Here is a 13761-nt window from a genome sequence, read left to right as displayed (position 1 = left end):
AGCGTGGCGCCATCTCTCGAGCCTGCGCAAAACCCGCGCCGCTAAACTCACGGATCGCTGGCGTTCAAAAGGGCACAGGTAACCCTGACTCAGCGTCAGAAGATGACAATCAAGTGTATGGTGCCCTGTATCTGCATTTTGAACGTCGCTATTTGAAATGACAAATAAACCTTCAGCGTACTATAGGAGTTACAGCTTCAGCGATATTGTGAACAAACATTAGGAAGAACTTGGAAGCAACATTTTTTGTACCTTGTTTGGGCAGTTACTAGCGTATGTAATGCGGTCCTGTACAAAGGGTCGGGGGCCGGAGACCGTATATTTTTTTAACTTTCGGCTGGTTGCCCGGATGATCTCGTTTTGTTCTCGCAGCGATGCCGGGATGTTCTCATTTGAGTTTGGCTCAAGGTCACTTGAAGGTCGCCGACAACGGAAGCTAAAAGCATTTCATACTTCCGTTTCATGTTTCAGGGATCTCGCGACAAATATTGCCTTTTTACAGCGAAGCTGTTAAGGGCTAGGTTCCCCAGGATCGTGTCCGCGTGTAAAAATCTCTCATCATCATCATTTGCTTTGGCTCAATGTGCGTTGTGGTTGGCGATATCCCGCCAGTTGTTTCTTAGCACAGGTGTAAAAACGGATGATAGATGGTCCATTGTTGTACCCCTCGCCACCGCCGATGCCTCCTTCACAAATGTCGCGATACTCGGGCGCGACACGTCCCACCTATCGTTGTGCGCCTTTGTCTCGTGACGTAGAGATCGCGCTAGCACTGTTATCAGCAGTGGCCCTTTGGACTCGCTATGGGACGGACGCTCGTTTAACCACATCTTCCAGGATCCTGACGGTGTTGTGCAGTGTGCCGCGGCTATGAACGCTGTGGCTCATATGCTAGTCTATGACGATGGGGAGGACTTAGAGAAGCAAACGCACTACTTGGCCTTCGCGCAGGGCGAAAACAAGACGCCGGTGTCCTTGCTCCTTGACGAACATGCCGAAGACGCTCAATATAGTCAATAATGATAATATATAAGTTCACTATAGCAATATTCACTATAGCAGACCCACCATAGTCACAGCTTCACTGGCTTCCATCTTCACAGTAGTGGAAGGGCTCTGATTTTTTGGGTCAGATAATAAAGTTATCACGGCCGAGAAATAAAAAAAGAATTCAACAGTGACAGGGCATTTTCTCTTTTTTTAGGGGAATTCTCCTTAACACAAATGCGAGAACGTGTGCGCTCGCTCGCGATTATTGCTTAATCACGAAAGGGCCACCGGGCCTGTGTGGTGAGGCTTGGGCTGGACGCAGGAAGACTCACATAGTAGGGAACGGTTTAATGTGGGTTAATGTTACATACACATCACACCGACTGAGCACTACAGCGGCAACGGCTTCACTGACTCGCCCATTGCGGACAAACAACAAAAACAAGACGAGGCCACCGGAAACGGAAGCAGGCAAGGTAGGCGACGATGTCGGCGCGGCTACTTGCAGCGCAGGACACGTTGCGCCATGTGTAGCCGCCCAGACCAACTGGGCCAAGCACACTTCACTCACAGTGTTTGTCAGGGGCGTAGCCAGAAATTTTTTTCGGGGGGGGGGGGGGGGGGGCTACTAAGGAAACACTAACACTAAGGAAACACTAACAAAAGATATTAAACGTCACTTGAAAAGGGGATTATGAAGCAATCATAAAGAAAAAGGAAATCATCGTATCACAACATTATACGAACATTAAACGCAGTTGTTTGGTGATGTACTAGATATGTCAATGTTATTTTCTTTTATTATATGGTTTAGAAGTGTAGGCAATTGAAATTTTAACATTTGATTTCCGTAATTAGTTCTACATTTCGCGACATACCACACTTCAGGATGGCGTACATTATAAGCAAGAATGTTTTTATTGCGATAGCAATTATATGGACACTCCAAAGCAGATTTCTGCCGTCGGCGTCGCCGTCGCCGTGAGGTTCCGTATGACGTCAATGGAGATGAAATCGTCGCCGCGCGCCGCCGAACGCTGTATGTGAGAGTGAAAGGGCGCGAGGGACGCGCGCTTTCACGGGGAGTGAACCCACGGCGGAGAACAAACGCGCGTTCTGCGCCGTGCTCCCTTAAGGGCTGCAGAAGTAGGCGTCTCTTTCCTCCTTTACAATCACCATATATGTAGAGCAAACGCGCCTTCTTCCGACGCGCGAGAGGCCGTGGGGGAGGGGGGGAAGGGAGGCGACGTTTAGCTGCGGCACCAAGTGCCTATTTATATCAGAGGCTCCGGCAACAGTCACCAACGCTGCACGCATTTTGAGCGAACGCGGGCAAAACGCCGACGGCGTCGACAACAGTCCTGCGTGTTGCCGGTGCTGCTGCATGTCCAAGTTTATAGAGCTGATAAAGCTACTATCATTACTCCGTATAGATCTCTACAAATTTGCTATCGCAATTGATGCTTCGCCTTTCAGGTTAAACTGCGACAACTTTTTCTCTAGCCTTGCTAGGCTTGTCATGGCATCATTATTTTTCAGCAAATCGAGTTTATATAAACGGCGTAGCTTGTAATCATACATTGATGGAACCTGAATGATGTGGTGCTTCTTAAACAAGTCTGCAGTGTGGTAGCGATATGGGACTTTAAGGGCTAGGCGTAAAGCGCTTTTATTGCGATAGCAATCATATGGACACTTCAACCGGATTTCTGGCGTCGCCGTCGTCGTCGCCGTCGTCTTCGCCGTCGCCGTGCGGTTCCGTATAGATTCCAAGGGCGATAAAGTCGTCGCCGCGCGCCGTATGCGCGAGCGAAAGCGCGTAGGGAATGCGCGTTATCACGGAGGGCGAACTCCAACGCGCGCTATCACGGAGAGCGAACGCACGGCGGAAAGCAAACGCGACCGTCCCGCGAAAGGCCGTTGGGGTATGGGAGGGAGGGAGGCGGGGCGGCGCTGTGCTCCGGCGCCAAAGGCGTATCTTGCCACTCAATCTCCCACGCGAAAGCAAGAAATGGGAAGAGGGGAGGAGGGGGGGGGGGCAGCTTCTCCTCTGCCAACAACTTCTCTGCCCGGCGGTCGCCCACACCGTCTCTTATCTCCACACGGCTCTGACCTTTGTATGCGCTGTGCGTTCGCCGCTCAGTTTCCGTTGAAGCGATAGACCGCGCGAACTTGCGCTTGCTGCCAGCGTTTTGACAGTCGTTGGCTGCGGTCATTCAGTGTGATCTATTCATGTTTGCTTGTGCGCGCTGACACCACGATTGTTAATTCAGTTAGTAAGCCAATGTGTCCAAGTTTATGCAGCCGATAAAACTACTATCCCTACTCCGAATAGCGCTCTACTAATTTGCTATCGCAATCGATGCTTCGCCTTTCGGGCGAAACTGCGACATTTTTTTTTTGCAGGACGGTAAGTTTGCTAATGTTTGCAGCTGTTGTTCTTGACCATACAAGAAACGCGTAATTTAAAAAGTTGTCGCAGTTTCACCTGAAAGGCGAAGCATCAATTGCGATAGCAAACTTGTAGAGAGCTATACGGAGTAATGATATTAGCTTTATCAGCTGTATAAACTTGGACATGCAGCAGCATCGGCAACACGCAGAACTGTTGTCGACGCCATCGGCGTTTTGCCCGCGTTCGCTCAAAATGCGTGCGGCGTTGGTGACTGTTGCCGGAGCCTCTGATATAAATAGGCACTTGGTGCTGCAGCTAAACGTCACCTCCCTTCCCTCCCCCTCCCCCACGGCCTCTCGCGCGTCGGAAGAAGGCGCGTTTGCTCTACATATATGGTGATTGTAAAGGAGAAAAGAGACGCCTATTTCTGCAGCCCTTAAGCGAGCACGGCGCAGAACGCGCGTTTGTTCTCCGCCGTGCGTTCACTCCCCGTGAAATACGCGCCCCTCGCGCCCTTTCACTGGCACATACAGCGTTCGGCGGCGCGCGGCGACGATTTCATCTCCAAATGACGTCATACGGAACCTCACGGCGACGGCGACGGCAACGCCGACGGCAGAAATCTGCTTTTGAGTGTCCATGTAATTGCTATCGCAATAATAGAGACAAAAATAAAGATGAAAAATATGAGACAAAAAATAATAATAATAATAATAATAATAATAATAATAATAAACTAGTGAGAACTTAATTTTAACAGCGGAGCTGTTTAAGCTCTTGGTTGCGCCGCGTAGTGTGAACAAAAACTGCTTCTGGCGATGACGTCACGGCGCGTTGCCTAGCAACCACCTCACGGAGCGGCGTGTGCTTTGCCTCCTCTCCGTGCCGTGCATATGTTGCCTTGACATAGGACGTTAAGGAGAGGGAAGGAGAGCATGCGCGCGGCGCGCGCTATGCTCGGGAGAGAGATAGAGAAAATGATAGCGATTAGATAAAGAAATTGTAGCAGCACCAACGAGGCAACGCGCAGAGCTGCTGCCGACGCCGTCCGCGTTTCCCCGCGTTCGCGCCGAACGCGTGCGGTGTCCTTGACTGCAGCCGGCGCCTCTGGCGGCGGCTCGGCAGGTTTCGACCAGCCACGCTCCTGCAAGACTGGAGGCGCAGCTTGGCCGTGACATCACCAGGGAGATAAAGCTCGGAGACGCTGCGACGGCGGCAGAACTCTCGTTGACTCTGGCGAGTACATGCAGCCTTAACATGGGACGACCAAGGAAGTTCCGGACACCCGAAGAAGAAGCCACTCATCTTGAAGCGCGTCGCGCGGCCAAGCGAGAATCTGCGCGTTGACGGCGAGCCGATTTCATAACGAGCATTTCATACCGAGAATACCGAGCATTTCATAGCAAAACTTGGCCGAGCCTAGTAAAACCTGGAAGAAGCTAGGTCGATCACTAGCTCCGCTGTTTAGTCCAGCCTTGCACCACTAGTGCAAGCTGCCCACATTTTTTATTGTTATTTTTGCGAACTTTGGTGATTGTTCGCACCCTTATTTAATTTCCCGCCGTGTGGGAATGTGTCATGTGAGGAGGACACAACACAAACATCCACTTCTTTTTTCTACACTAAATCAGTACAGCGTGGCGTTTGCGTTGCAGTGACTACGGCACAAACAGTTTTGGCAAGTGATGTGTTTACAAAGTTGCCAGTATATCCCAAGGATCTACATCTACAAAATAGCCCCATAGTTTGTCGCTCACGAGGAAGGCTGGAAGCTACTTTTAGTTTCGCATAGAATTACAGTTATCGCTGTTGCCTGCGGAGCGCTTCGTTAATTGCGTCAGCGCTGCCCCTTATAATCGTTTCGAGTCCTCCTTCCCCTGTTCTTCACTTTTCTTTTTTTTTTCCTTCTCGAGTTGCTTTTGCCACCACAATGTATTTATGGATCATCGGCTCCCGCAAGTACGTGCTATACTTCGACCCAAATACGACAAAGACGATGTGAAGCCGGCTGATTCGGAACCGAGACGAGGCGGAAAAAAATTCGCGCGCCACCCGTAAGAAACTATCCAAGTATATACAAATTCAGCCCCCCACACGCCACCACCATTCAGCCGAGCACCATGGCGGGCTGGTCTTCCTCGTCCTCAAGGCGGCGAAGTGCCTCGTCGGCCGTCCACATCACGTCTCCGTCGCCTCTGGTGAGCTGCTGCTCCGGCACGGCTGGTCCGTCATCGCCGAGCCCCATCAGCATTCGCGGTGTCTCGAGCAACAACGGCGGTTACAAGAGGAGTCCCTCGGCCGCAGATGCCCCCGTCGTGACCGTCAGCTCCAAGACCACGCGCCTGACGATCCACGGGGCCGGCGCGCAATCGCCGAAGCCCCGAGACTTCGCGCGGCAGCGCCGGGCCCTGACTCCTAGGAGGCCCTCTTCCGCTTCGGCGCCGTCCAGCGAACGCATCGTCCTGCGGGCACTGCCGGCGACGCGGCGACGCTCGTCGTCCGCCGGCGGGCCCGTGAGCCGGCCGCCCAGTCTGGGCTCCGTGCCCGAACTGTGCGAATCGCCGGGAGCCGAGCAGTTCGAAGAGCTGGCGTCCCAGCCGATGGCCGCGGCACCCAAAAGCGCGAGCAGACCGTTCCCGCAAAGCAAGCGAGCTTCCCTTCGTCTACTGGTGAGACGGAAATCGCTGCCGAATTCGATCGTCGCTTCCGACGGCATCGCTTCCGACATCGCTGCGGCGTCGCTTCCGACGGCATGCGTGTCCAGGTCGTCGTCCAAGGTTCTCACGTTCGAGTGAATGTGAAGGCCCTCGCGCAGCCTGAAATGGCGTGCGTGTAAGCGGCTTCGCTTTTGGGTGTGGTGGTGCTCTCGTAACGATTTCGGCTGTTGCATTCGCATTCAGAGGTGGCGCGCATCAACAAACGATGAAGTAATAAACCGGCGTTGCAGCGGCGCAAGACTCAGCCACTGTTGTTCTCGGTTCACTTTCTCTCTCCAACATGCGGTGTCATACCGTCACGCTCACCCATACTATATATAGTATAATGCCGCGCGACTGGCCGCTCGAGGCACTTTGCGTACATTCGCGGGCTGCTTTCACGCTCGGAAAAACACTTTACGTAGCACGCATTCAGCAACAGAAAGCTGTATCGGGAGTTTTTCATGTTGCTTTACAATTTTCTCATTGATACTTTTCAGCTAGTCATACAATATTTGAGAAGTTGAATAATAATCAAGACTAATTATGTGATTAGGCGGAATGAAAAAAAAATAATCTGAGTAACTCCAAGCGACGGAAAACATTACCTTGGTCCCGCCCAGCTACGGGTGGCATTTCCATATTTTTGAATCTTGGTGCATGATAGTTGGGATGCACTGCATGTTCGTCCTACATTATCAAATTTCTTACCTATACACAAGGGTCTACCTCAATGATCCATTCTTGAACCTCTCTTATTTTTAATTTAGATCAGTGGTCTTCCTAATTGTCTTAACACAGAGCCATATCTATATGCAGACGATACCACAATACTAGCTACTGGCCGTTCGCTGTCTATTCTAAAGGGCAAACTTAACTCTGACCTTAACTATGTATTGAAGTGGTGTTGTCATAATGGCCTTACAATTAATCCTTCTTAAACAACTTTCATGATATTCCGCCCCAGTCACAAAATTATTTCATTTAACCCTGTAATTACCCTCGGCAATAATTTTATTCACGCTGTCGATGAGTGCTCATTTCTTGGAGTAATATTCTAACCGCAAATAAAGAAATCACATTGCGTGCGTTCGACGCAAGTTGATGTATGGCATAAGGGTATTGCTGAAAGTATGTCATTATTTTACCACGTCCACCTTGCTCAAATTATACTTCGCCTTCATTCATAGTCATCTTGATTGCTGCATCTCATCCTGCTGAAACACCTTAACTCACCTGATTCCACTACAATACACACAGAACCAAGCTATTAGAATACTAACGTTCAATACACGCCGTTATAATGTTTCAGATCTACTCCAAAGCTCCACGATACTCTCTATACATAAATTAGTACAGTTTACTATCATAATTATCGTGTTCAAGTTTATAAATAATTTAATTTCACCCCAATAGGCTGGGTAATCGTCTCGTTAATATTGCTACACGCGTGTGGTATTTGGTTGTTTGAACGAGGCACGCGGGCGCCTAGACGAAGAAGACGAACTGCTCTGGGCTCTCGAGCTATCGGCTGATCTGGCCAGCGCTGCAGCTATCATTTGTAAATATACTTGTAAATAGTCTCCTGTACTTAATCCTTCGTTCGCGTAACATTTTGGTGGAGCGTGCCGTTCCCCGTCCTTTATTTTATTACATGGAGCTCCGCGACAACTTCTCACAGACCGTGGCCGGACATTCCTGTCCAAAGTTATCGCGGACATCCTGCAGTCCTGTGCCACGAGGCACAAGCTATCCACGTCATACCATCCGCAAACGAATGGCCTCACGGAGCGTCTTAATCGCACTCTCACAGACATGCTCGCGAAGTATGTGTCTTCCGACCACACTGACTGGGACCTCGCTCTACCGTTTGTCACCTTTGCGTATAATTCCTCGCGCCACGACACAGCCGGTTATTCGCCATTTTTCCTTCTGTTCGGCCGAGAACCAGCACTGCCCCTCGACACAAGCCTCCCTGTTCACGCAGCACCCACCAGTGAATATGCACTTGACGCCGTCGCCCGCGCTGCCCACGCAAGGGAAATTGCCCGTGGCCGCCTTCTGCACTCCCAAGAGAGTCAACGGCGTTTGTACGACCAGCGACACCGCGACCTGCACTTCCCACCTGGTTCTTTGGTGCTCCTATGGTCTCCGTCGCGTCAGGTCGGCCTGTCAGAAAAACTGCTGTCTCGTTACACAGGCCCCTACCGAGTGATTCGTGCCGTGACTCCCGTCACCTACGAGATCGCCCCTGACGCCCCATCTGCTTCCCAGTCCAGTGATATCGTGCACGTTACACGACTGAAGCAGTACCACCCTCCCAGTGATGACCTTTAGACGCTCCGGGACGTCGCTTCTGCCGCCGGGGGATTATGCTACACGCGTGTGGTATTTGGCTGTTTGAACGAGGCACGCGGGCGCCTAGACGAAGAAGACGAACTGCTCTGGGCTCTCGAGCTATCGGCTGATCTGGCCAGCGCTGCAGCTATCATTTGTAAATATACTTGTAAATAGTCTCCTGTACTTAATCCTTCGTTCGCGTAACAATATTAACCCAACCAGATTTACCTTTAAAAAAATTAAATTATGGGGTTTTACGTGCGAAAACCACGATCTGATTATGAGGCACGCCGTAGTGGAGGACTCCGGAAATTTGGACCACCTGGGGTTCTTTAACGTGCACCTAAATCTAAGTACTCGGGTGTTTTCGCATTTCGCCCCCATCGAAATGCGGCCGCCGTGGCCGGGATTCGATCCCGCGACCTTGTGCTCAGCAGCCCAACACCATAGCCACTGAGCAACCACGGCGGGTAGACTTACCTTTGATGAGAATTTTATTTGCCTTCAATACACTCGAACAACGGAAGCCATACTGTTTATTTTACAGCGTTATCATTTTGGAATCGCCTGCCATCATACATTAAACATTCTTCCTCATTAGTAATCTTCAAAAAGCTGTTGTTACCATTTTTATGAATACCTAATACTATGGCTTTTTGTTATGCGTTTGTTGCTTTATATTCTAAAGGATTGATGTTTTAACTGTGCTTGTTTTTTTCTATTTTGACTATCTGTATTTTCTAACGTACTGCTGTTGTACTCCACATTGATTGTTTATATGACTTCCTTACAGGAGGTCCCCCTGGAGCCTTGTGCTCTGGGTGGGACCTCCTTCTGTAAACTTGTCGACGTATTTTTTTTTTCAATTCGTGAAATAAATACTGATTGATTGACAAACGCATTACCGTCGACAGGCATCGTGAGAAGGGTTCTGCCAAATTTTTGTTCGCTATGAACGTAACCTTTCTAACACTCAGAAAAGATGTTGATCATATACGTACGCTGATGCATCTTAATGAGTTCCTAACAGCTAGTTGTTTGGAGCTTGCATAACAATGTTTAGTATTTATAGATCGAGATTGAGGTGTGCTTCGGCAAGTGCGCTTTTGCATAACTGAAAAAAGCGATCACGTCGGGCGTTCGTAAATTACTTGTCAGTGCCTCAAGCGATCCATAAATTGATATAAGCTCGAGAACCACTGATGTACAGAACGGCCGGTGTAACCTTGAGCACGTGTTGTGCGGAACGGCGTTCCGTGTTTCTATTTGCGCCCAAGCCCAGTGCTCGACCGCTGGCGCCGCCAAGAACCGCTCGCGCGTACCATGTTTCTAGGTGGTTTCTTTCGCCGAGGGCGCTTGAACGCAATCATATAGTTCGCATGAATGCAAACTTTGGGGGCGTTGCTGTATAGCCTAGTTAGGACTGTATTCATTATGGAGAAGCCGAATGATCGACAGACATGCCGAGCCACCCCGCTCGATAAGGTCTGTCTTTCGAGAAGAGGCTGCTCAAGTGCGGAGTGTGGTTGCAACCTTTCACCCCGTTCCTGAATGGATTTCGTATCTGGACGCTTGTGTTTGTTTACCCGATTTTTGAACTTTCATTGGACTGCCTAGCGTGTATGAATTTGTTTTTTCATGTGTGTAGATATGTAACACAACTAAGTTTCGCATATAACTACTAATATTTCCATGCAATAAAGAAAAAAGAAATTGCTGTATGGTCTAGTTGTTAAGACGCTCGCTGCGGGACCAGGCGTACGTGGGTTCGAATGCTGCTTTTGCTAGAAGCTTTATTTTTTTTCTTGGTATCACGCTTTTTTTTCCTCTCTGTTTGGCAGCGCGGTCGGTTGAACCCCGGGGCCACGGCGGAAGCCGCGGTGCCGGGCGTCGACGCGAAGCGTTTATTTAGGAATGGCATCGATCCCTTAGCAGCAGCCACAGTCGTGCCTAGTCACCACCAGCCCAGCGTGTTCTCCGTTCCAACGGCGGCGGCTAGAAACATGGTACGCGCGAGCGGCGCATGGCAGCGCCAGAGGTCGAGCACTGGGCTTGGGCGCAAATTGAAATACGCCTCCGGGGCTCGAGCCCCTTCCGGAGTTCTCCGGATGTCGAAGCCTCCCCCCCCCCCCCCCCCGCTCCGAAAATGTCAGTACCAGAGTCCTGTTACCCGAACCAGTTTATGGTTTCTTTTGAGTTACCTCTACATTTTCTCTTAAAATGTTATTGTGACTAAAAGCTAACTGCATCAGTGTTGACGCGGACGTGCACGGGTTTTATTCATACTTTCGCTTTATTTCTGAAAATCTTGGCAATAGGAAAACAAGCGCATTAGAAGCACCAACGGCGGCTGCCTCATTCGTATTTTGTCACTTCAACATGTTATTTTAATTTCTAGTGCGAACACCATGCACAGACACATTATATTTCAATGTGTACGCAGGACAAAATTTATGATATTTTGAAAGAGAAAGAGGTAGCCAACTAACAATTATTTCTAATGATGTGGATAGCCTATGTCTAGAGAATAAATATGTTGCTGTATGTTCAACTCGCTAAAGATTGCTTTGCACACTTTTTTGACACTGAAAAAGACCTGCAGACTTCAGTGACCCCTTCGGCAGAGTCTTTTATCAACGGTGTGTAAAATACACGTGAATGATATGTGTCTCAGCATTGCTTCTCTTTCTAGTAGGTAATGCTAGCGACTCATGAAAAAAAAACTTATAATAATTTACAACATATATTGAGGATGGAAACATCGCAACGTGCATGCGGAGGCCGTAAATATATATAATTAACTTAGTAACCGAACTGAGGCCAAGCCGGATTCACTCGAAATCAGAAACAATAGCAGTCATACTCAGCAGAGCTTCTACTAGGACTCAGAAGAAAAAAAAAAAGAGGCTGCAGTTTTGCCGGAAAGGCGAAGCAGTATTAATGATAGCGAAGTATAAGACAATTACACGAAAAAGATTCTTCCCGTATAAATCCGTGTAAGAGCCGCACCCCCAACTTGAAAGCATATATATATATATATATATATATATATATATATATATTCTCCAACCGAGAAGCAATCGCGTTCAGCGCGATTCCGATCGCGCTCCACTGCGAATTTTCCCGGGCAGCATACTTTCGCGCGTCGCAACTTAAAAAAAAAGTCGGTTATAACGTTAGAATAGTAGGGTGCCTCGATGTCAACGCCGCTTTTCAGGGTGGGGACAGCCTTTGAACCGCCCGGCGCCGCCGCTGTGGCTTTTCGGCGCCATGTTGGTTCTTTCGCGCCGGCTTTCGAGCTGAACGGACGCGCGCTGTTGTGTCTGGCGGTCCCTCGGGACAAAGGAGGCCGGCGCCGACTCAGACGCGCCAACCTGGCGCCTTTTCTCGCGGCCGAGAATTGTCACCTGGGACTGAGGGATTAGCAGTTGGTTTCCGGGCTACCTCATGCGTCGCTAAACGGCAGCGTCGCCCCTTTGGGTGCAGTTCCGTGAGTTAGCAGCGCCGCCCGAACCACGACGAGGCCTCACGCCCTTTCGAGACAGCCACCGCCCTCCTTGGTTCCGCGAACTGACCGCTATGGAGAGGCGAATCTTGAAGGGGGCCAGTGTCTGGCAATCCCGGGGGAACGACATCAACGTTCGGTTCCCAAGGTGTTAACCGCTGCCTGTGCTCGGGGGTGACCTAGCAAGATTGGAGGCGGAGCCCGGCGGGAAACGACGACACATCACGTGCGGGATATGGCCACCTGATCAAAGACTGCCATTGGCTAAAAGAACTAAAGTGTATTCCCTCGTCGAGTGAAAGAGGGAAACGGAAGGGATAAAACAGCGGGACTTGAGTGTTGTGGGAGTAGCTTGACCATGTAGAACGCTCGGAGATGTAAACGCTACTACATGCAAATATGTTAGCACGTTGACGGCTCCAATATCATGGAGCCCTTCTTGTAAAATACCATGTACAGTGTATATAAAACAGTTTTCTAATCTCCCTGGATATCTCCTCCTCTCGGCACCTGGCACGGCACCATACATGGAACCTTCGTGGCCGCACGGACTCGGACTGTCGCAACAGCGCTCAATTTGCTTTCTTTGTGGCGTTGTGGTGCGAGAGCTCGTGCTGTTTGTAGTCCCATGTGATGTTCGTGCTTGTTAACGAAACATGACGGGCTGCTCGGCTTGCCACGGCGAGCCTCCAACAAAGGCACAATTGAGGAAGCCCGCGTATGCCCATTATCGGTATACCTGTCCCACGAACCACTTCGAGTATATCTACGGTTACTAACACGACACCATTGCCATCCATTGACGTCGGTTCTAGCATGAGCGGCCGGACAGCAGTTTCACAAGTGCACTCCGCTGCCATCTACCCCACATAACATCAGGTTATGCCCTTCCATATCACCTCGTCAAACCACCGTGGGTGATGGTTGAACCTTCGGTATGCGTGCACGTCCCCGGCATACTAAAGAAATCATTAGTTCCCGTTAGCGGACTACAACAACTTGCTCTGGCATACATCTGGTCAGAATAACAGACCTATGTTCATGTTTACACAGACGGGTCCGCGTCACCAAATGCATCGACAGCAGCTGTGGTGATACCAGCCCAGCAGATGACTCGAGGTTTCATTCTAGATCACATTTCAACATCAACCGCTGTAGAGCTTGTGGCTATTCGGCAAGCGATTCGCCACATCTGCGGGGAAAGACCTCAAGAATGGCGCATTTTCACGGACTCAAAACCCGCGCTGCAAATTTTGGGATGCTACCTGCGCCACACCGCATATCAAGTTCTGGCACTAAAGATCACCGAGCTACTTTCATGCGCTCAAGAAAAACACCACCGCATAGTGTTCCAATGGATCCCGGGACACTGTGGGCTCAATGGAGATGGCCGATGCTGAAGCAAAGCGCGCCCTCAGCAATGGCCTGCGAACTGTAGTGCGTTCTCTAGACCGGACATCACATGCCTCCTGTCGAAATTAATTAGGAGTGCCACGAAAACATACTGGGCCCAGCCAGACGCTCGTCACGTCCGCCTTAGAAGGCTGGATCCCGATATGCAATTTCCTGTTCTGCGTGGAATCCCACGCCCTCATGCATACCTGATACACAGACTGCGATTAGGCGTCGCTTTCACGCGCAAATACTTGCACATCATTGGACGGACAGACTCCCCGGCCTGTTCAGTGTGTGGTGTTATAGAGACTATAGACCATGTGCTCGTGGTGTGCCCTGAGTATGCGCGCGCAAGACTGACACTGGCAGATACCTTGAGGCATTTATACAATGGACCACTGTCGGAAGACCTCTTGCTGGGCGCATGGCCACAGAGTTGG

This window comes from Dermacentor silvarum, chromosome 2 (genome assembly GCF_013339745.2).
Source record: "Dermacentor silvarum isolate Dsil-2018 chromosome 2, BIME_Dsil_1.4, whole genome shotgun sequence".
In the NCBI taxonomy this organism is placed as follows: Eukaryota; Metazoa; Arthropoda; class Arachnida; order Ixodida; family Ixodidae; genus Dermacentor; species Dermacentor silvarum.
The sequence above is the reverse complement of the archived record's forward strand: the minus strand, read 5'-3'. Positions refer to the sequence as shown.